General features: G+C 36.5%; 1 protein-coding gene across 16 annotated transcripts in view; it reads left to right on the top strand.

Moving 5' to 3' along the window:
- The window catches only part of SOX5 (SRY-box transcription factor 5), a 996,739-nt gene that overhangs the window by 243,806 nt on the left and 727,436 nt on the right, over window positions 1-25,497 (top strand). The window lies entirely within an intron of this gene.

Genomic DNA, 25,497 nt, shown 5'->3' on the forward strand with positions numbered 1-25,497 from the left:
CATCAGGGGTATTGTTTATTAAAAAAAAAAAAAAAAAGACAAAAAAACCAGAGAGAAGTAGAGTAAGTAGAGAACATGGCCAAAGAGAGAAATCTGCCTACCCCAGTGCCATGGCATGTACTCTTCTTCATACCCCAGCAGCCACACCCCTCTTTCAGGCCACGTGACTGCCAAACTGCTGAAATGGTCGCCACCGCCTTCTGGTACCACTGACTTCACATCATGGTAGCTTTGCAGATTTTCTTCCTTTATCTTAACTTAGTTGAGACTCTTTGGTTTGAAACTCATGATCCTCTTTGCTCTAACCCAGTCTTTCACTTCAGCTGTACTTTCCAGTTTTTTTCTACCAGAGATCTTTAGTTTAAAGCCAAGACTGTTTTTTAGTTTCTCCAAGACTTTTATTTCTCATCTCCATTCTTGTTTTTGTGTGTCCATGCTGTCCCTTTCACATGGAATTCTCTTTACTCCAAAATATACCTGTCAAAACCTTTTCCTTTACCCTTCCCTGTGGGATATTTTTCTTCTTGGAACTCCTCCATTTAGTCATGCCTTTTTAAAGTATGCATTAAGTTCTGACATATTTTTGTCTGGTATATGCCATAGATTCATAGCTTCTCTGTATACAAGGATTGGAAAGAATTTTAGAGCCTCATTAGTTCAATGATCTCAGCTTTACATTTTAGCAGAATATATAGTTGAGTGATTGCTATTGTTTTCCAATTTTTACAAACAAGATAGTTAATCCATAGAACTGTCTGAGGTTTAAGTTTACCTATTGGGGTAGGCAACCTTTAAGATGCTCTCGTGATTCCCTCTTGGCATCACATCTTTGTGTAACGAACTCCCTCCCTATGAGTGTAGGCTAGACTTATTGACTTAATTAAAACATATAGCAGAAAGGATGACATATTCCTCATTTACTTACATGGGATGTTACTGGGCAGTGCTGGAAGCACATCCATTTAAGATAAATATTAAGAGAAATGTTTCAAACTTTCATAAACTATAGAAAGTGCATCTGGAATACCTATATATAGTACTTAACTCAATTAAGCTCCTTCATATTTTTACATATATGTAGTTTGCTGTATTTCAAAGAAAGCTGGCCTTCATCTCTTTTTTAGAAACCATGCTAAAGTGTAAAAGGAGTCCTCATTCCCAATGATTAAGAAGACTCTTTTTCATGCACACACACACACACACACACACACACACACACGATGGCGTTTCTCTAATAACACTAGCCATAAAAACCGCCTCTTTCATAAGCCTTGTCTTATATATGCTCCTTCCTTTGGCTCCTCTGGCTCATAGTGAATCTTGGTGTACTTTTAGATTTGGTGCAGTTTTTTTGAGTGTGTTGTTTTTAGAAAATTAGGTTTTTGTCGTTGTTACTGTTGTTTCCCCCCTCTAACTAATGTGAAGTCAGCAATTTCATTTTCTCCACTCAGAGTGCTGTTGTCATCAGCTGTCCCTATATAATGGCTTTTGATATGTCCCATTGTGACACATTGGACCCTGTCCCTAGTTAATCACTCATTTTAAGAGACTGATTCTGGGCAACAATGATTGTATTCTCTCTTCACTTTCAGTGTTGAAATCCTTGGCAGTTCATTTTTCTCTACCATTTTTTTTTTTTTTTTTTGTGGGCTGCAATTTGAATACCCAGCCACACCGAAACTCCTAGCAGAGTTAGCAATGCCTCTTTTCTGATTACCCTGCAGGATTGCTCTTAACTACACCAGTGGCCTAGAAACTCGTAATGCTTAGAAACATTTTTGAAGCTCCATATGACCTATCCCTATTTTTCTGTTTTAGAACCCACTTTTCCCAAGTTTTTCAAGTGAAAGAAGCACTATTTTGAAGTTCTTTGCAGATATTTTACAAGTTCTTGCTTACAAAGTACCTTAGTACAAATTATTGTGAAACATACGTTTATAAACCTTAAGGAGATACATATGTAGGAGTGTGTGTGTGTGTGTGTGTGAGAGAGAGAGAGAGAGAAAGAGAGAGAGAGAGAAGAAGGGAAATGGGAAAGAACGGGATTGCATGCATGTAATATAGAAATTCCTTAAGGTTATTTTGTGGTATCTTTGAATCTTCTTGCAGCTGAGTGGAACCGTGACAAAATGATGAGAATTTCATCAGTGGGATTTCAGTATTTTATTTTTTGGCTGAAATAATAAAGAGAAACAAAAAATTTATTATGGTGAAGTTTTCATAAAGATATTATGAATGAATATATATTTACATATGTGAATGTGATTTTATATATATAATTTATAACAAGATTACTCTTGTTTCATGTTTCATCAAAATGATTTAGTTGATATATATTGCCTTAAGAAAAGCACTGAGGAAAAACACTTTTGATGTGATAAGATCAACTTTGATCACAGTGTTTTTTTCACTGATATCTGCATGGCTATTGACTTCATGTAGCCAGGAACAGGAAAATGCATCTTTATCCATCCTCCATGCAGGACTGCGCAAATGTGCATGTGCTCACTCACACTGGTTTAAAAAATGACAGAAAAAGAATAACTTCAGAAGTAAAAGTATCTTGGCCAGTACCGTACATTGTTAAAAGCTTCAGTAAGGCACTGAAGAATTTGAAATATTTTTCTTGCTTTGCTTTATAACAGGGTTTTGTAAAATAGCTAATTGTTCTAGCATTGCTGGAAACTTTTTACCAAGTTATGTCTTGACCCCTGTTCTTTTATTTCATTGTGGAGATGTGGAAAGTGCGTAATTCATGGCTATCATAAGCTATCATAAGATATATTTATGATTACATCTCATAAGATATGTTCATCATTATCATGAGATATATTCATGGTTATCATAAGATATATCCACTGAGATTGATGCTTTCCGTGAATAATCCAGACACTTAAGGCATTTTGGGCAACTGTTTAAGACAGCTGTCATGGCATTTCAGTACAAAGTGGAATAGGTCTCAAAGAATTAAATTGCTTCTTGAAGTAGAATACTTTTTTCAATAACTGATATTGGCATCGGACTGTCAGGATCAACAGTGACTTTACACATTCATTTGGGGGCAAATTAGGAAGCAGAGATCACAGATTTCTTGTCTCTGGGTCTTCCACACGGCAGAGGGTGACAGTGACTGTTGGCTCCTGGCAGGGAGCACTGGGGCGACCTCAGGATAGTGTTAGGAGTCTGGAAACCCTGGAGTTTTATTACTCCCAGGATTTTGTACTGGCATTGGTGGAGGGAGAACATTGCCTTTATAAAACTCGGAAGAATCATTTGAAAGTTGGAGGTCAGCATTGTAGATGAACACAGGTTAAATTTCAGCTAACAAATACACATACAAAAATGCACAGAGACAATATGGCAATAGCAAAAAAGAAACTTAAAAATTGAATTCTTGATTTCCCCCCCAGCATTCCGATCTTAATGCTCGATTCTCACGACTTGTGATGTGTAGACTATCAGTTACCTAGGAATTTGGGGCTACACGAATAGGCAATATACAGCTTTTAAGACACAAAATATGAAATTTGAAGCAAGATTACAGTTTTGGAAGAACTATTACTGGATGGCTTCCTGAAAGAACAATTTTGTGAGGAGAGACTAACAGAAGGAATAAAAAGTCTCTTGGTTCGCAGACTGAAATCCATTATGCTAGAGGATCTTTACCACAATCTCAGTGGTCTGTTTTACTGCTCAGTGGATATGTTGCTTAGTGAATATTGGTCTTGTTGCAAGGATAATGTCCTATTTGAGTCCAAAATAGCTCACACATCTCTCTTGTGTTTAGTAATAAATTGCCACTAACCATCAGGTAAAAGTTCATTTTACAAGATTCCAGATGGTGCATTTAACACCATTTTTAAGGCTTCCTGTAACTAGCTAACGTGTATAGTTAATGCAGATATATCTGGATTCCAGTATAGTTTAGTTCGGAATGTAGGGTCTCCCCTCCATCCTTCCTCAGGTTTTTCCCTTTCTGGCATGTTTTTCTATTTTCCTGAACCCAGAAGTTACCACTGGCAGGATTTCAGGCTCAGAATTCTGTCAACCTTTAAAGATATAACATTGTGGCTTTTGCAAAAGTTATTTTAAAATGAGTTTTAAATTGTTGGTGACAGCCGTGTTTTACTTGGTTCTCGAGTATACCCTAAATTCCAGCATTGTTTGTTTCTCACTGAAGTTCATAAGGGGGAGTTTGTACTTCTGTGTGTTCCTTCAGGAAAATGCCTCTAGAATCTTATTTACCTTTGAGATTGTCTTGGTAAATTAAGGGTTGTTAGGCCCTCTTTCGTCTTAGCAAATTAAATACCGCATAGCAAGCATGATAAGGGGTCATAAAATCAAGGGTAGGCAAAGATAATAAGCATCAAATCAGAAGAGATAATTTTTTGCCACTAAAAATAAACCCTTGTTTTATGCAGAACTTTGGAAGCACTTATTAACGTAGTAGGAAACAATGTTATTCACTGGGGATAAATTAGTTTTCTTTTTCTGAAATTAATTTATTACATGAAATCATGTCCATGAGTCAATTGGGAAAGCATATCAGGAAAATCAAAAGTGCTACCACATAAACTGTCTAGTGTTTGTTTGTTTTGAATTTATATAGCCTCTTTTCTCTGGAGATTTGAAGATGCTGTGCAGAAAATTTTAAATCTTTTAAATAATAGGCAGTAAGTTGTAAAATGTGAACCCCTGATTGGTTAGATTATAATCTCTAAGGCTCTTTAATATACCCAGGTATAAGTGCTTGCAGTTACAAAGGAAAAGTACCTAAAATATGAGATTCTCACATGGCTGGATGCCAAGAATAAGAGATACTTTGTATAAACCTTATTCTTTCAGACATAGGTCTGTTTTTTTTTTTTCTAATTATTCTGACATTTGAAGTTAGGAGTTTATCCTCGAATATGAAGCACTTTATAAATTGCTAAATTCTCTTTTACTTTATAGAGAGATTGAGAGTCAAAGCTACCCAGGCCAATCATTGCAAGGCAATTTACTCCCTATCAGTGGTAGGAGAATATTGAAGATAACACGAGAGGATGAAGACTCATCAGATACACAAATGTTAATGTTGTACCTTTTTCTGTGAAGTGGTAAAACCTGGGTGAATCAAAGCCCTTCCCTTATAGTCTTTTTCTGAGATTTAAATGAAGACTAACACATTAAACATTAGAAATAATATTTAACACATAGTAACTGCTCTACTATTTTTTTTAAAAAACGATTTTATTTATTAATATTTGACAGAGAGACAGAGGGAGCACAGGCAGAGGGAGTGTCTGGCAGAGGGAGAGGGAGAAGCAGGCTCCCCGTTGAGCAGGGAGCCCAACAAGGGGCTCTATCCCAGGACTGGGATCAGGACCTGAGCTGAAGGCAGATGCTCAACCAACTGAGCCACCCAGGCGCGCCTCTACTAATACTATTAATGCTGTTGCTGCTAGTACAACTACAGACTACTTGTATATGCCATTTTTGTGTAGCTATTTTTTCTTTTACTTTATTGCTCATTTTCATGGAATAAATTATCTTGACACTATTCTTTTAAATATTAAGAATACACATACATCTTAATAGACTTGAAATTGGAACAGCACTTTGATAATATTCTGCAAGATCTTTTAAAATCCAATTCCCTTTAACTTAAAATTGCCACTATTGTGAAAGTTGTTTTGAAAACAGGAGTGATGTTTAATGGAGGGTGTGTAGTTTGTGGCTGCTCATTGACAGTGACCATGCACATTGTATTTGAATCTATCATCCAAAAGCCACATGGAAGTGAGAATTTGAAGGAATTAGGGAGTGGATATAAGCAAGAACCATGGGTTGTGAGTTAGCCTTTGTGCAATTCTTTTCCTTGGGAAAATGTTCTGAGCAGTCACGCACAGTTCCAGACCCCCTGACGCTGCGTTTGCATAGTGCCCTTGGTCCAGAAGTACTTGCCCTGACCTGAAGCACTGGGAATGCAGTGACAATTCAAAAGACAGTCTTAAAAGGAATCATGCCTTCATGGCTTGTTGAGTCATTTGCCTGCTATGAAGATTCTGTTCATTAGGGTAAGCAGTTCTGTAGCCTTAGCAATATTTAAGGGAGAACATGGAGATTTTACCTATTTTGTTTAATTGATTTAGCCTGTGGTCACTTGTAGTCATTAATGAAATCCCATTTCCAGATATCTGCACCGAGTCCCAGCTTTTTTAGCTCATGATGTGTGGAGAAAGGAAAGAACAGCTTGTTTTATTGGAAGGAAAAAAAAAAGCCTTTTGAGAATGGGAAAGCTGCAGAAGATAAAACTCGGCACTGATTATTTTGAACAGAAAGACCTGGTGATTTAAAAACCCTAAGTGCTGTCCTCTGAAATATACATCATGTTAGATAAGCCTCCTTGGTAATAAGCATCAATCACTGTTTGAGATTTTGACCAAATTATAGTTTGGATCCACAGTTTTAATTACAAGGAAGAAACTTAAGCAGATGAATAAGAAAGAATATAAACTATATTTTAGTCTCATCTAAGTTAAAAGTGTAAAACAATTTACATAACTACCTTTATGTCTATGACTGTTAAATACAAAAAAAAATTATTAATTCAGTGAATTGTCTGGCAGTTGGTGTGACAGGTAAATTGGGGATTAACAGCAGGGCCATGTTGGTGTATATATGTTTGTGTGTCTGTCTATGTGGGCCCATGTGGACTAGATGGATGTCCAGGTGGCGGAAATTATACTATCAAAGAAATAAAAAGGTTTAGCATTTTTTAAACTACTCTTTCCTAAGATTACAATATCTGATGAGTACAGATTTGCCTTCTAGAGCTGTGAAGTGATAATGCCTTAGTTAGGAAAAGAAATCTAGAGAACATGTTGGTTGCATAGGAGAGTGATTTCATGTTGCTTTTACTGCCTTGTCATTTTACATGGTTGCTACTGTCAGAAAGTTGGATCATCAAAAATCATGATGAGAATGCCACAACTGTTGCTTCTCAAATCTTCAAAAGATATTTTCCTTATTTATTTAGGAGTTTGATATTATATTTAAAGATCCAGATCATGCTTATACCTGACATCCATGTCAAAGGCAAAGAGAGAAGCTAGCATGAAAAGCACCAGTCCAGGACCTGATTATTGTAAACCGTGTCTTGGTCTGTTCAGAAGTCTCGTGTCCTGACTGAGAACACACAGTTTTGGAGAGGGGCACTTCACTGTAAAATAGTCTTAAATGTTTGTGACTTCCATGATTTATCATTGTGGGGATCTCGCAATCACATCATAACAGTTACTTTTCCCATTAAATTATTTTGCAGTATTGCTACTGAAAAGAATCATGAAAAAAACATGAAGCGGTTGAATTTTGATAATCATATCTTAAATAAAATCAACCTCCAAAGAGAGATTTCTGCTAATTCAGAAGCTAAATGTCCTGTGATAAAGTCTCAGCTAAATTTTTGTCTGCTATTGATGAAAGATATTATGAAGCTTTTTTCAGCACCATCTTAGGATATGTTAATTCTCAGATTTCATCTTCCTTTATTCTTTTCATAAGTGGCTCAAAGATGAGACATATCCCAAAATAATATACTAGGTAAAAGAAGGTTTATGTTTAATGTTCATCAGTACAATCAGTCTGCTTGATACCACACCTAGGTCCTGATTCCTATAGGCTGAAGGAAGCATTATTAGATGTACCAACTGAAAAGTGCCATAAAAAAAAACAGTATTAGTTTCACAGAGCAAAATACCCCTTAGTGAGCACAAATGATGCAAAGAGTTTAGCGTTCACACATTTTCCCTTCAGATTTCTTCAAGCTAGATACACCATGCATGCAGTTTTACATTTTAGAGTTAAAGTATTTGGAGGTGTCTGAAATAGCTAGCACATGAATCATTCTTCCACTAACTCTCTATGTTGCAACAAAGACTCTGAATAGATAAATGTGCTTAAAGGAGGGAGATTTGGAGGAAATGTGTTGGTTAGTTGTAGAGGAGGGTACTAAGATCTGGGGTCCTCCGGCAATAAAGAGAGTAATCAGTAAGGAAAAAAAAATTGCTGCCAATAAAATAAAATAATGTGAGTGTGTCATAGAAATGTGAGCATGTCATATGTGTGTTCTGTATACATAATTTCTTTTACTTATAAGTTCATACATATATGTATATATGCATATGGACACATATATAGGCATATATGTGTGTATATATATGATTAAATATATCTGCGCTAAACCTTTGGAGGAGATTTATCATTACTAAATGTAAAATCCTGCAATGGATTTTGAAATGGGTTTGGAAATGTTTGGCTCTATCCCATCTACACCTTGTCGGTGGAATTCTGTATTTTACCTTTTGAGGATGTGAGATGCAATGTTGCTTTCCTCAGGAGGAATGGAGTGATAGGTCAGTTGCAAGACCAACAGCAATGATGATTCAGTTTCCATATATTAGCTTTCCCTAATTGACCGTCACCTGTTTCATCCCTCTGCTGGGTCAGAACTACATTGAGTATAGGAAGTTCACTTTATTTTCAGAGAAACATGGTTGCCTTCAGTAGGATGCAGCCACTGAAACAATCTAATCCATCCACAGATGAGGGTCAAAGGGTACTGTTGTTTTCCATTTTAGAGATTTGGTTAGAGACATCTACAGTGTAGACTGTATATATAGTTGGATACTGCACGTGTTGATAACTCCATTTCTTGTGCCACAAGTGAGAGGTAAAAAGTATGAGAGGAACTCTTTCTCTAGTGTGAGTACTTGCTTAGAGGTGTTCACATTTGTTTATGAAATAGTCCCCTCAGTGTTCAAGAAGCGGAAATGAAAAACCAAAGGGCTTTCTTGAAATGTTTCCATGCTTCCATGAAGAGTATATTACATTGGATATTAATATTAGTTACTGAGGCAGAAATCAGGTAGAGAGGAGGAATATGGAAATAACTTTTTCCTGGTGCTGTTTTCTCAGGATGCTGTTTGAATGTTTAGGAAGAAAAACCCCATGAGTTACTGATGAGGCAGCTGTAAACAGGGGAAGTGACAGATGTAATGAAAGTCTCAGGGACTGTCCTAGAAGAGGTCCCAGCACTGGTTGTGTGAGCATTATTTACATGAAGATGAACAGATGGATACATTTGATCAAATTCTGTGGGGTCCCAACATCAGAATTCTGTTTAGCATTTTGAATCTGCAGTTTCAAACGCTTGTATTTCTGATGCTTTTACAGGAGCAACTTCTATATCTTATTTTTTTGTGTGTGGGATTGAAGTTTGTCAGATAATGCTAAAAATAGCACCTTACCATTTATGATAGCTCTTTCTATTCTGTTCCTATTTATTGTTCTGTCATGGTGATTTATTTCACTAGATACTTAGAAGACAATCACAGGAGATAAGCTAGATGTGATAATTTATGCCATTTGGGGAAGACAAATGTTAAAGAACTTATATACACAACCCAGGTCTAATAGTGAAGTGGAAAAGTGTAATTCAATTTTCAGGAACTGAGATCAATATGCTGTGTCAGCAGGGTGATGATATTACTCTTCTTGGCTTAAAAAATATTAGAATGAAAGTAGAAAATCAGTACAGTCCTGCAAGTGCCAATTTTGGTATACAAATACCTACATTCTGGAATATTAAGGTATATCTCTAAAGTACACAGTCAGGAAGCTTCTTCCCCTTTCCCCCTTTTTTTGTTCATCATTGTTTTAGTATTTGTGCCACTAAACAGTCTTAGAGCTAGTCATACCCTCCTTCCATCTCTAATGATGTGTCCAGAGGTATTTCCACATGATGCTGAAGATTCATTTTGTACATACAGGCATAGCCATGTGAGTTTTTAAGAATTGTTACAATAGATTTACAGAACCTAATAGTATATGTTAACTGATTTAATGGATGGACAGTATAAGCACCTGAAGTTAAAGGTCACACAAATTCAAAAGTTTTGATGAAGACCAGAGGGAGATCTACATTGAAGAAAGTAAAGCTTAAGCTCATTCTGTGGCTCTGTTTGAGTACTAATAAGGTGATCACATGGGCAATGTTTTTTGTTAAATTTGCAAAAGTGATTAGTATCCTTATGTGTTTGTGTTGCAGCTTCCCCTAGATGACTTTTCACCTTTACCTGTAGTGTTAGAGTGGCATGGGCATCTGAGGGTTCATTTAAAGGGAAATTAATTTAGAGATACACTCAGTTTAGATTGAGGGGGATTCATATATTTCATCCACAGTCATTTTCATCTATGGTTATGTTATTAGTGCCTGTGCAGGACGCTGGCTCACCTGACAGTATAACTGCAATTTTCTCCTGAAACTATGTAGGTAGTGGAAGGAAAACTGGGTTTGAATGGATAAAACCAGAAGCTAGTCTCTGGAAAATTCTTCTGAATCCTGTATCTCATAAACTTAGAAAAGTTTTCCAAAATTTGGTATGATCTGAAAATGTTGCATTACTTTATCAAAAACACATTGGAAAGATGAAAGGATTTTTTCTCAACTGTCTCTAACAAGGACAACAACAAAATTCTATTAGCTATACCACTGGAAAGATTAAAATATCTTTATCTTGTGTCTCTACATCTCCCTATAAAATTCTCTCTGTGCATAAAATTTTCTTTATGAAATTATGGTTGATATGAATAACACATAATTTTGTATGACTTTAAAGAGGGTATCCTAAATCTTATAAGTTTCAGACCTTACAAAACTTGTATCCTCCTCTAATGAGGACACATTTTGCAATAGTCAGATAAATGCCATGTATCTAATGGCCCTTATACTGGTTTAAAACTGTGGTGAATAAACCATATTTTCAGATAGTTTTAAAATATTGAAAAGCATTTGTCAGATGACTAGAGATTTGTTTGAATCAATAGGGTATCTCAAGTGTGATTCTGAGTATTTTTTTCAAATCTCAGTCACAGTTTTATTTGTGCAACTTTAGGTGGTTTGTCAAATAATTAAACCTCAAGCACTAGTTTCCTTTTTAGTCAAATCTGTTGAACAAGATCCAGTTTTTTCTTTTTTCTTCGTTCTTTTTTTTTTTTTAATTTATTTATGATAGTCACAGAGAGAGAGAGAGAGAGGCAGAGACACAGGCAGAGGGAGAAGCAGGCTCTATGCACCCGGAGCCTGATGTGGGATTCGATCCCGGGTCTCCAGGATCGCGCCCTGGGCCAAAGGCAGGCGCCAAACCGCTGCGCCACCCAGGGATCCCTCTTCGTTCTTTTTTTAAAAATGATTTTATTTATTCATGAGAGAGAGAGGCAGAGACATAGGCAGAGGGATAAGTGAGCTCCCTGAAGGGAGCCTGATGTGGGATTCCATCCCGGGACCCCAGGATCACGACCTGAACCAAAGGCAGACGCTCAACCACTGAGCTACCCAGGTGCCCCAAGATCCAGTTTTTTCACTTATCCCTAAAACAACTCCTCGGTTTGATGAGATTGAGGAGATTGAATAATACTGTTAATATTGACGTCAGCGATTCTGATCCTGGGCTGTCATTGATCTTGGTAACCTGTCTCCATTGCCCATATCTGGCTCAGGTTAGGACTGGAAATAACCGTATTTGAAATGCAAGAATCACCTCTTCTCCTTAGTTCCAGTCTTCTCATGTACCTCCCACCTGGATTTCTTTAGTTGTCGGCCTATCACAGTGCCTTGCTTAGAGCCCGCACTCCCTAAATGTTTGTTGGATGAACAGTTGTTCTTTTATCTAGCTGTGTGCTGTTCCTTCCCCTACCTCCAATAGACCACTGGCAGCTATAGGGCATATTCACAGCATATCCATCTTCATCTGTCCCAGCAACCATTGATCATAATAGTAGCCTTCGTATAGTGACACTGCATGTGGTGGTGGTGGTAGTGGAGGTGGTGATGTTATGGTCCTAAATAATCAGCATCTGGCCAAACAGGAATATTGCAGTAACATTTTGCTCTTTGGATAAACACGATCCTTTTTACCTCATTTCCAATTTCTGAATGCCTACCAAATCATAATGAATCTCTATCAACATCTATATGAATGTACTATACCTATAATTTAGAAGGTGTTACAACTGGACTCAAATCTTTTTATTGAGCATGATTTCCTTGAATTTCTTGCTTCTGTTTTCTGTTCCTATATGCACACTTTATGTGAATAAGATGAACATTAGCAGATTTATCTACATCTCTTCATTTCTATTCTACAGGAATAGCCCCTTAGAGTAATGTCTGAAGTTATAGTAATTTTCTTCATATCAGAGAGTTTCTAACTATGTTAATGGAAGTTAGACTGGTTGCAAAGACATTCGTGAGAACTACCTATGCTGTAACATTTAAACAATTTATTTGATCTCTCTTTAGCTTACCTGCTCATGTCTTTGGAACATTGATGTTGACCTTGTTGGAACTTTGTCTATAATCATGATAAGTCCTTCAATAAAATCTAATAGAAAATGACATTTAAATTTCCAAGTGATTTATTAACCCTTTGAATGCTTTGTGATGTGTAATGCCCATTTTAGCAAAGAGATACCCTTATTACACTATGTTCATGTATTATTTCCTTGAATGCTCAATTCCTAGTGACTTCATATTTAAAAAAATAAAAGAGGAATAATAACAGCATAAAAAGTAAATAATCCTGAGCATTGCGTATTTCCTGTTAAAAAGTGAGAAATAATCTTTAAAGACAGCAAAACATAAAAGATGAACATTCATCAGCCATCAGACTACAATCCTGTTTTCCAAAGCATCTATGTTACTTTGGCCTTGTGTCTAGCCTTCTATTTCTGCACAGGTAAAATTAAGAAATGGATTACTCCTAATTCTTCACCTAGCCTACTGCTAATTGTTCATCAGGATTTATCTGAGTCATTCTTTTATTTGGGAAACTATTGTTTACTCCTAGGGGGCTGGGTGCCTTCTCTGTGCATACTCCCTCAAAGCCTTTAAGGCAATCTATGTGGTTATTAATTTATCTCTTTAAGGCATGTAACTCTCAGAGGCAGGGATTGTGTCTTTTTGCCACTACTAAGTAGCTCAAATTGAGAGGCAAAAAAGAAAGGTGATTAAGGACACAAGCCAGGTTCATATCCTAGATCTTGGCTCCAACATTTACTGATTATGTAGACTTAGTCAAATTACTTAATTTACATAGAGCTTTGTTTCCTTCTGTGGAATGAGGACAATCATGACCACTTCATCAGTGTTATTGTCAGAATAAACTTGTGATATTTTTTAAGATCCTAACAAAGTGCCTGGCATAGAGAAAGAACTCAGTTAATGCTATTACTATTATTATTACTGAAATAAAATACACATCATATTGTATGATTTTTAAGGTTTTTTTTTTTCAGGTATTACAGTCTATGATCATTCCATTCTGTTTACTGACTAAAAAATAAAAAAGATACTTTGAGCCTTCTGATTTTGGATACGAGGACAGAATGGCCATCTGTTAAAATGGTATGCTTATTGTTGTCTTTATGCATTGTTATGAACCGTGAAAGGCCTGAGATTTTTACCCTATTTGCAAGCTAATACATCAGCCTACCTGCCACAGTTTCATGGATGCCAATAGAATACAGAAGATCTTAGATCAGTGACAAAGTACAATTTATCACTTACAGCAATTGTAGTAGCCAGAAGATTAGCATTTGTACTAGTTCCCTAAACCTAAAGTCCAACATGATTCAAAGACAGCCTGGGGATACCCCCCACTTCAGGGGGAGAAAACCTGAGTTTAGGGAACCTGACTCTTTTATATCAAGCAGCAAGCATGCCTAACCTTTGCCACTAAGTGAGACTATCCTTGTTACACTAGACAATAAAACAAACCTACCCTAGTTCTGGAGGGAGACACTATCTTTGACTTTCTCTATACAAATATCCTGGACAAAGTAGTCCTGAGGATAGGCAGTTGGTGCCTTCACTCAGAAAGAAACATAAGAGACAGAGACCTACAGAGGATGGTCTCTCAACATGGAAATTTGTATTTCTATGGCGTGGACTTGCAACTTTCATTAGATTCCTTAAAGGGGTATGTGAACTAAGAAAAGTTTAAGTCTCTAAAACCCTAAATCATTATTCAGAGTGATAACATATTTGAGAACACCAAAAGGTAAAGAGTAAGGAAACAAGATACCACATAGGAGATACCATGTGGCATTTTGTTACAGAGGCAACTTGCTACCCCAGAATTAGGTCTTTTATTTGACTCTAATTAAGACTGGAACTTGGGGTGCATGGCTGGTTCAGTTGGTAGAGCATGTGACTCTTGATGCAGGGGTCATGAGTTCAAGCCCCATTTTGGGCATAGAGCTTGCTAAACAAAACAAAACAAAACAAAACAAAACAAAACAAAACAGACTGAAACTCAGTTCAGCTATGGCACCCTGGACTCTGTCCAATAGGAAATAGAATTGAGAGCTCTCGCTTTAGTGAAGAATGTGAACAGGAAAACGAACAAGGGGTAGTGGAAGGGGAGGTGGGTGGGGGGATGGGGTGACTGGATGACAGGCACTGAGGGGGGCACTTGATGGGATGAGCACTGGGTGTTATACTATATGTTGGCAAATCAAACTCCAGTAAAAAAATAAACAAAAATTAATAAAAAGAATGTGAACAGGATAAGGACAAAAATTGACAGCTTTTTCTTTAAAGAGGACATTACTAATTATTATAATGCTTATTAAAATAATTTGCCACGTACAAAGATGACCAGATTTATGTTTCTTTATTTTCTTTTATTATTATTTCTTTTATTTATTTCTTTTATTATTTTTTTAGTTGTATATGCGTTGTTGTAAGTTTCTGGTGTATGCTGTACATAACAAAAAAGTCAAAGATAACTCCCTTCAAAAAAAAAAAAAAGATAACTCCCTTCAGTCAAATTTTTATTTTCATTTCATATTATCAAAATGTATGCTTCTGACTTTCCCCATTTGTATCACTTTATTTTCAACATTCTTATAAGCAAAGTGTTATAAATACCATGACAAATTATTTTATGATCCATTTATCTCAGTAATGGTGACCTCTGTCACTTGAACCACTGTTCACTGTATTGTCAAACAGCAAAGATTAAGGCACAGGGCATTTTGTGGAATTAGTGACTACCCAAGAGCTTATAGCCTTATGCCAAACCCGTCATTAGTACTCAGCAAATGTTATGTTCTGAAAGCATTATTATGATTATGTAACAAAAATAAGAGACAAAAACAGATGGCTTAAATAAAAATACTGCTAATCCAGAGTTTCTCAACCTCAACACTATTTACATTTTGGGCTGGATAATTCTTTGTTGTAGGAGCTATCCTGTGCACCAATGATGCTTAGAAGCATCTCTGGCCTCTACTCTTTAGATACCAGTAGTAGCCACCTTCCCCCCCACCTCCCAGGGTCACAGTTGAAAATGTCTGCAGACAGTACAGTGCAGAATATTCCCTAGGGGGCAAAATCACCCTCCGTTGAGAACCACTGTGCTATTCCCATTTTTAAAAGTGGGAATATTCAATCAATGGATGAGAAGATTAATAGAGTATAGCACAGTCCTGGTGAACATTCACAGCTTCAGAAGTAAATTTATGCTCCCATAGTTCGAGGGATTTCAAAATGACCTCTCTGCCAATTCCTAAAGTACTGCATGTGATCTGTTACAGAGTACAGTGGACAGGAAAGAAGACTGGACTTGGGTTCTTGCCTTTTTCTGCTGCTTTGTAGTTTTGTGACTTGGGGTCAAGTCATAATTTTTCTGAGTTTGTTTTTCATCTGTAAGGGAGAGATCATCCCCTGTCATACCTACCTTGGAGAACTGTGAGAATCAAATTATAGTTGAAGTGAAAAATGCCTTGAAAAGTCTAAAGATCTCTATCATTGTTAGGATAAGAAAAAGTAAAAATCACTTTGTTTTAAGAATTTCTTGAAAATTTTAGAGCATTCCTTGAAATAACTAGAGGAACCCCAGGGCATTGCAAAAACGAATTTGAGAATCGCTTCTTTTGAAGATGCCCTTTAGTCCTGCTTAGCTTACTTCTCTGTGTTCTTGGTTGCCATGTGCTGAGGGGCTGGGACAGAAGGCGCGGTTGAAGGAGTAGTGGAAAGACTTGGCTGACAGCAGCAAGGAAGCAGCACTCAGTGTTCAAAAAGCTTAAGTACTTTGTTTATGTTTCCTCAGTAACCAAGGAATATCTATAAATTAAGTAACTAGAGACTTTAAAAAGGAGAAAATAAAGTGAATATTGTAAATTCGCTAAAAACGAGATATTGCTGATTTAAGTATTCTTGTATCTGATTTATGATATGTTGCTTTTATTAACTAAAAATACTTCATGAGTTTTTTTGTAATAGCTTTATATTTTATGTAATAGATTTATCTTTTTTTGTCAAAAATGAATATCCTTTACCTGATGCTAAACCTTTTTAATAATGCAGAATTGCTACAAACTTTTTCTCCTATTAAATATTTAGTGCTTGCCTTCCTTGCCTAGAATTGTATAAAAATATATGCCTGAACTTTGGGAAATAGAATAATTTAGTCTCAGATTAGAATGGATCTTAAAAGCTACATGATCTAATATACTATTTAGTTCAGAAATCCTATTCTTGGTCCTTTGATAAATGCAGTCTCTGCTTGATTGTCTATTTTTCCTCACTATAGAATATATTTGGAAGATTTTGCAAATAAGAAAACTGAAGGCTACATAGGCTATGCAACTGTGTCCAAGGTCACTTGGATAGTAAGTAGCAAAGCCAGAGAATGATGCGTTCTCTCTGAATCCAGAGCCCTTGCTTAAATCCTAAATCATTTATTTGGCTCTCCTCCAACTAATCCTACTGTTAGACAATTCTTTTTTAAAAAGTTATTTTTCACAGTGCACTGAAATCTACCTCTCCAAAACCCTGCCGAGAAAACAAAAACCAAAGACAACACTTGTTTTTTTGTGTGAACCATGAGACATATATCCAGTCCACACTTTTCCAAATGGCAACCCATCAAATCTCTTTTTGTACTTATTTTTTTTAAAGATTTTATTTATTTATTTGAGAGAGAGAGAGAAAGAGCGCACAGCAGAGGGGAGTGACAGGAAGAGGGAGAAGCAGGCTCCCTGGTGAGCAGGGAACCAGACCTGGGGCTCAATCTCAGGACCCCGGGATCACGAACTGAGCTGAAGTCAGACACTTAACTAACTGAGCCACTTAGGCACCCTTCTACTTAATGAATGACCCTCCTCTACTCCTAAATTTGATCTTTTTCAGCTGGAATGTATCCTCTCCTAAGTGTATATGACAGCATAGTTGTCATTGCCACTGTGTTTCTGGTTGACATTTTATAGGTGTTGAATACTTATAAAGTTTCTTACCTATAGGATAGGAACCAGTTCTGAACCAATATTTGAATTAATTGTCTTATCCTTGGTCATTGGTTTTACCTAATTTTGATTTGGACACTCTGCATTTATTAACTGTATTTTCTTTTTTCCACTGTCACCTCTTGTTATTTGCTTGCATCATGATTGCTGCCACTAAAAATCATAAAGTATTATGAACTATTTTTAGTCTAGATAGGATTTTTTTTAGCTTTTATTTATTTATTCATGAGGGATACAGAGAGAGAGAGACAGAGACATAGGCAGAGGGAGAAGCAGGCTCCCCACAGGGAGCCTGATGTGGGATTCAGTCTCAGGACCCTGGGATCATGACCTGGGGCAAAGGCAGTTGCTTACCCACTGAGCTACCCAGGTGCCCCTCTGGATAGCTTTATAACAAGACTTTATATTAAAGTAGGTTAAAGTGCAGCTTGATATGAATCCATCATTTCAATTTTAAGATCTTTTTATACATTTTAAAATTTCCTCACAGATTAGAGTTCACATTTGGTAAGTATATCTTCATTGAGCTATATGATTATATCATAATTATTCAAATGTTTTGGGTAAGTTAAAATCATAAATATTATCTGTATCCTTTCCCATTAATTATTAAGCACATGTCTGTTTCAGAGAAATTTAATCTATATGTTTGATTCATAGTCCCATAATTTTTCAAAGTGTAATTTTGTAAGAGCCATCTAACATCACTCATTTTTATGGTGTGTGTGTGTGTGTGAGAGAGAGAGAGAGAGAGAATGTGTGTGTGTGCACACACATTTGTGTTCATTCCTAACATCAGAAGGTCATGTTTTGTTATGAATAAACAAATGCCTGTATGTTAAACATGTCTTATCTAAGACATAAACTTGGTTAACTAGTCTCTGCTATCTACCATTGGAAAACTGTATTTTCATGACAGATTGAGCTACCTCCTTAAAATAGCCTAGGCAGATTCCCATGATGTCAGGCAGTGGGTAGGATATCTAGGAGCAATAGCAGGTGTCTGTTGCTTTCACTGGCCCATAGATTCAGACAAATCAATAAAGGAACAGGATATCAATAAGTAATTGACAGAAGATATGGGATATGAATAGCTAGTTTGTTACATGAATACATTATGGATATTACATATACAGGGCCATACTTCAGGCATGGCAAATATTGGACCAGCATGCTATTGCAGTGGTCCCATACTTCAGGTGGCTTTGACCTGCTTCAAGGGCCCTATGAATAAAGGGTAAATAGTGGTTCTAACAGTAGGTGATAAAAAGTAAAATAAAATCAATACTCTATATGGTCAGGGTCTGAGCAAAAAGATAGAAACCACAGAGATTATTTTTAAAAGGGGCATGTAATGTTGAAAAATTGTTACACATTTATGGTGATAAACTGTAAAAGCAATCTGGAGTTCAACAAGAAGTTACTACCACCCTTATACTAGCCACAAAGACAGAAGACTGGGTTACCAGGGTTGATGGACGGAGGCTGAAACAATGGGGACCTGTCTGACAGGAAGTGGAACCAGGTAGAGATGGGACTGCTGCCCAAGATACCTGGTAAAGCAGAGGAAGAGGGGAAGAACTTCAAATAGCAGAAAGTTGGAAGGTGTTGAAACTTGAAGATGGTTGATGAGGGTTTCTTTTCCTCATGTCTCTGTTTTGAATATGTAATTGTCTATAATAAAATGTTTTTCAGGAAGTGAATGGAGAGAGAGAGAGACCCCAGGCACATTAGTTCATATATACACACATACTAGCACACACATGCACATGCACACTGTTGTGTCCCCTGCTCCCCACCCCAAAACCCCTTACATCATGTTCCATTCTCCTCCAGGGGCTGAACTCACCTGGATGCCAATTGCCAGGGGTGTCTGGGAAACTTGTCCTACTGAGGTTAGTCCATGTCAAGATCATCAGGACAGGAGACAGGCAAAGAAAGGATCTAAAGCAAAGAGACCAGCAGACTCTCACTCAGAACAGATGAGGCAGTGACTTTCCTCCTGCCATCCATACAGAATCCTACCTAGAACTTCCTGTGGCTCACTTTGATTTTCTAAACCCCTCAAAGGTATCCTTTATCTAAACCTAGTTTTGTTGCTATAAAAGGGGGATTGGGACACACAGATTATTTGGCCCAGCCTCTGCCACATTGAGCTTGATGTCCATATAACATACCAGTTGAAATCTCTACCTTGTAGAGAGACTAAGGAATGGGACAAGGGATGATGATAATTAAAACTTTGGCCCATTACATAGTAATGATCGTTGGCACACATTTATTGCATTTAGTTGATAATAAGAAAAACCCATACTCAAGTTTTTACACATCCAGCCATGAAGACGGAAAACTAAAACAAAACAAAACAAAACAAAATGGGAATCTATCTGTATTACTCTACTGATTTTGTACTAATAAGGGATATTTGGTTCTCAAAAATCTCTAAAGAAGGTGGGGTTTTTAATACTAGAAATAATATTTTTCTAATCAGTAAAACTATAAAGTCTCTTTCAGAGCATGCTGTATGGGTATTTAGGTAATACATTTTCTGAATGGCCTACCTAAGGGGGCATCTATTTCTTACTTACACAAAGCCACTGATGTGCTAACAATAGGCCTGATCTTCCAACTCTGATATTATCAGGGGGAAAATATTGCCAAGAGAAGTTTCATGGTCTTCTCTAAAGAATTTTGACTTTTAGTAGCTATATCAGGATTCTAAGAGGCCCCCTTGAAGAATATCTTGGTTCTGAGCAGGACAGAGCTACACGCTAACTTTAGATGTTCAGGTTTGCCAATTTGCATTGAGACCAAGAATATTTATTTATCTTTAACAGTTTCTTAATAATACTTGTTAATCCTTTGTGTGATAGTGAAACCTTTAATTATATAAAGATCAAGGTGGGGATCAGAAAATGTGCTTCTGTTCCCAAATGATTAAGATGATAGCATGCTCTCAGTGTACATGTATTAATGTGCTTTCATACTAACATACAAATTGTGTATTTTACAGAAGCTGAGGTATTTTAACAACTAGGATGAAGAAACTTACATGAGTCCCCATTTAAAATTTTTTTTTTATGATAATCACACACACACACACAGAGAGAGAGAGGCAGAGACACAGGCAGAGGGAGAAGCAGGCTTCATGTACCGGGAGCCCGATGTGGGATTCAATCCCGGGTCTCCAGGATCGCGCCCTGGGCCAAAGGCAGGAGCTAAACCGCTGTGCTACCCAGGGATCCCAACCATTTTAAATTTTTAAAATACAATTCAACTTAATCATACAAAGCAAAGCCATCTATATATTGAGAAAGCAATTTTCCAATCAGGTTAAAATGGATGGGTTTTTAAGGAGTGGATAGCAGTCTTAAGCAGTAGTGAAGCTTGCAGGTGTTGGCCTCAGACTGGGTCAGAGCCCAGATCTAGCACTGACTTAAGTAATCAGTCACATTTTTTAAACTTTCTGTTTCTCTGTGCTGTGGAATGTACCAACCTAGAGAGGTTTCTGTGAAGATCAAATGTAGTGGATCCAAGTGTGTAAAGCATTTAGAACAGTGCATGCATGATAGCACTTTAAAAAATACTCTTATTAAAGGTCATTTTCTATTTAAAAAATACCAACATTTTTTAACTTATCATTTGTTTTCATACTCAAATTAGGTAATACTTATTTCTCTTCTTTGTCTTTCTTACATTTGTCACCTCTTACCTTATTAGCCCCTTATCTCTCTCTTTACTGATGCTATGATACTATTCTTGAATTATTCTGAGATAGGTTTTTTTTTTTTAATCCTAAACATCTGGGCATGTAATGTTTTGATCTCTTGTTTATATATTCTTCATTTACTCCTTTTCCTCGTGTTCCTAAAAAATCCTACTTATTGATCATGTGTATTCCCTTTGTCTGAGGAAGAGGCTATTAGGAAACAGTTGAGCAAAGTGCAGCAGAATTAAGATTTGGTTATGTATCTCTGTAGCTCTTCCCAGTTTTAAAATTCTCTTTATCTCTGAAATTGAAAAATCAGAAATTTGAATAAGTGATACATTTGAAACCACATCAGAACAGTTTTTCCCATACCCCCTTTTGGGGTGTATGTGTATATGTGTGTGTTTACTCAACATGTGTATATTTTCCACTTTCCCCATCTGGCATCTGCTTTAGCACCAGCTTTGCTAGCTGTTCTGTGTCAAGAGTACTTTAGCCTTTTCATTATGAAGGGGAAAGAAATGAAATAATATAAAAAAAGAAAATCTTTCCACCAACCCCCTCCACCTCACTTTTTGTTTTGTTGTTTCTAAGCAAGTTTCTTGCCATTTACCTTTGCATTTGCATTGCTTATTGATTGGCAATTTTAAAATTGTTTATTGTGCTCTTTTGTTTCACTGTTCAAGAGCTAAAACAAAAGCTACCAGGCCCTTCGAGGTACACATTTGCATGCGGTGAGCGTTGCCCGAGGAAAAAGTAATTGCTAATGCATATTTATGTGGCACAAATTTGCCATTTGTTTATGCATAAAATTATCAATAGTGCAGGGCGGCCCAGCCGTAGAAAATGGTGACCTTTTTAGCTTAATAAATAGAAATCAGCTGTTATTGTGAAGAGATCAGCCATTTATTCTGTGTTGAGGGACATTGCCGGGAAAATGCAGATTGGGGCTGGCAATATCATTAAATGCAAGGCCAATGACCCTTTCGGTAGAGTCTATTATACTTTATCTAATAGGGGATAAATGGCTCTGGTTGGCAATTGGAATAAAGAACAACAATTTAAAAAAAAAAAAATTCAATCTGTAATTTTATAACTATATGGATTTTAAGCCAGTAAAACTGAACAGGGAACTCAGGCTGACCTGTTGCTAGAATTATCTCAAAAAGTATCTGTTTTGAAGTTGCTTTTCCTGTTCATTATTCTCTATTTCGTTTTGTACCCCCATTGAAACAAAGAGGAAGTCAAATGATGTTTTTTTTTTTTTTCAGGAAAATAGATATGCCTTTAGTCTTTAGCTTTCTTTTTTCTTTTTAATTTCAGCCATACTATTATCTTTGCACTGCAGGTATTTTTGAATTTTTCAGGGTTGCTCTATATTTGATATCTTAAAAATATTAAAAATAGAAGAAGATATCTCAAAATAAAGTTACTAATTGTAAATTGAGGGCTTTTTGTTAAGCTGAACATGATACTTTGTAAATGCTAAGAAGGGTATTTGAATCAAAACATGTGGGTCCTTTGGATTAAAGACTATTCTGTAAATATAAAACCTTCTCATCAGTATATATATGTTTTCTTAATATATATAAAAAAACAACAACAGATAGTCATGTATCTTCTTTGGTTGTTTTCCTACTGCATCTGATAGAGGAAATGCCCTCAGTCTCACCAGAGCTGGTCTATGACTATGGTTTAATGTGGTGTAATCTCAAACTATGTTTACTTGGCTAATACCTCTTTGGCATATAATGAGTATTTCTGCCTTACAGGATTTTTTATCCAGTTTTTTTCAGTCATTATAGAATTCACTATTAAATGGATAAGTGTTTTTTTCAATATTATATAATGTTTGATGCTCTCAAAATTTTATGTAAGTTATGAAACATGATAATGGAACAGACTTACAAACTCACCATGGAACATGGCGAGCTACCTGCATGCTCCTCCCTTATTGTGTTTGTTTGTTTGTTTGTTCGTTTCTTTCTTTCTTTCTTAAGATTTTATTTACTTACTCATGAGAGACACAGAGAGAGAGGTAGAGACACTGACAGAGGGAGGACCCTGGATCAGGCCCTGAGCCTAAGGCAGATGCTCAACTACTGAGGCACCCAGGAGTCCCCCTCATTGTGTTTCTTAACACAAGCACGCCTCACCAGGTTTAAAGTTTCTATGATAGCAGGTTTGCAGCCACCAATCTTTCCCTCTTGCTGCACTTTACTATGACAGTGCATTCTGCAGCATGTCACCAGAGTGACTGAGTAACCTTTTACTGGCAGAAATGGGTCTGTTGTTCCTTTTTAAAGTAGAGGGTGTAAATAGGATTCAGACACTAGGGTACATTAGTCCATAAAATGAATATATTTTTTATGTCATTTATAAGGTATTGATTTTAGGTCCATTAGATTCACAATCCCTAGTGGGAGAAAAAACAATGATTTAATGGGTAGGTTGGACTTCCAGAAGGAAGCACAGCAGCAGTGATTAACCCTTTCTTCTTCGACTCCCTGCCCCTGTTATTTAACATGGTGGAGTAGCTGAGAAGGACTCTGGGGGAGAGGGACAGTTTGTCATCTGTCTTCCTTGCACAAATTTCAGCTGGTTTATTACTGACTCTGAATGTGATAGAACAGATCACTCTGGGTTGGTAAGAGTTGCCCCAGTTTGTTTTTATAAGGTAGTTTTTAAGTTGATGAATATAATTTATTTTTATAAAACCTAGAGCATATTTATTTAGAAAGTCTTAGAAATTTGAGATACTGTTTAGGGAGCTTATAGAATATGAAGGGATCAAGCTTACTTTTTTTTAAGGAACAATTTTTATTCCCAACTCTAAGAAAGGAGAGCTCATTGTGGTGCCATGCCAGTTATATCCTTTCTTAGGCAAGTTTTAAGTAGTATTAGTGAGAATGGCCATCACAGTAGTTTTTTAAATAGGGTATTTCCTGTTCTACAAATGCATAGAAAATTATTGGTTTACACAGGCATCTTTTCTGATAAAAGGATGACTGAAATATCCTTCCACTTCTATGTACAGAGCACTCATAATAATTCTAGTCAATTTATCCCAACTACTGTTACTACCACCTAAAAGGAGTTTTCTCTTAGGCTGCTTTGACAGTTACATTTTCCTTCTTATATATGAAAAAAATATATAATAGAGGTAGGAAATTTTTTTAAAATTCTAATTATATTCTTATCGTCTGACATACTGACATGTTATGGTTGAATAAAATTATGCTGACTAAAGTTTGGCTTTCTCAAAAATTGACCTGACATAGAGAATATGATATCAACAAACAGTTTTAGAATTTTATATTTTAATTCACGTTTTTCAAGTTCTGTGACAAAAATGTAAAAATACAGGCTCCCTCTTGTGGGTGAAATTACCACCTGTATATTTCTGTGTTGCCAACATACAGGATATGCAAAATATGTTTCGTTTTTAAGTAAATTCTGTGTAGTTTCTTTATTTGGTCAGATGTGACATTTCACTTAATTGAAAAAAAAGTAGAGTTTGGGGTATTTTTTTAGTAATATTTTTAATGAAAAGAAGTTTTTTTTTTTTAAATTAGTGGACTATGTGTAAACAACCTTTAATTTTACTGCAGCAGTGTAATTTCTGATGTTCAAAATTTTTAATAACTTTTCTCATTTTGGAATACTCTCCAGTGGAATAATTAGCAAACTAATGAAATGAGATAGTCTTTTTTTTTTTTTTTTTGAGATTGAGAGAGAAAAAGAACGGGGGAGGGGGCTTAGGGAGAGAGAGAGAGAGAGAGAGAGAATATCAAGCAGGCTTCTTGCTGAGCAAACAGTCTCCTGCAGGACCCTGAGGTCCTGTCCTGAGCTGAAATCAAGAGTCAGAGGCATAACCAACTGAGCCACCCAGGTGTCCCAATAATGTGGAGTCTTCATCAATGTGGTGCCTTTTGGATTTCTGTGTTTATTAGCAAATTTCTGATACTGGAATGAAGTTAAATCTTGCCTACCCATCATGCTCCAGATAGATATCATAGGGTAATAAAACTATTCAAATGCTGTAAATCTTGTCATCAAAACTGAATAATCTACGGCATTGTAAGAATGAACACTGAAGCATTACTCAGCTCTTCCTGAATTACTGAGAGACTGAACTGGGACCAAGGCTGTGGGTACACCACCATATATGGATTCCCTGCTTTCAGCAGTATAATTCTTGGGAATTTCAGCTGAGTAGCAGAGACCATTTTTGTCTAGCCTGGGAAAATGGGTAACAAAGCCAGAGCTATATTCACTCATGTAAGTGGCAAGAACAGTATATCTGAAGTTGAAATAGGCAGCACAGTCGTAGAGATATATAGCAAGAAATGTGAATGTAGAGATAGCTGAATGACTCCCACTAAGCAGTTACCGTGCTGACCATTGCTGTCATACGTTTGAATGCAACCAAGGGA

This window comes from Canis lupus, chromosome 25 (assembly GCF_048164855.1).
Source record: "Canis lupus baileyi chromosome 25, mCanLup2.hap1, whole genome shotgun sequence".
In the NCBI taxonomy this organism is placed as follows: Eukaryota; Metazoa; Chordata; class Mammalia; order Carnivora; family Canidae; genus Canis; species Canis lupus.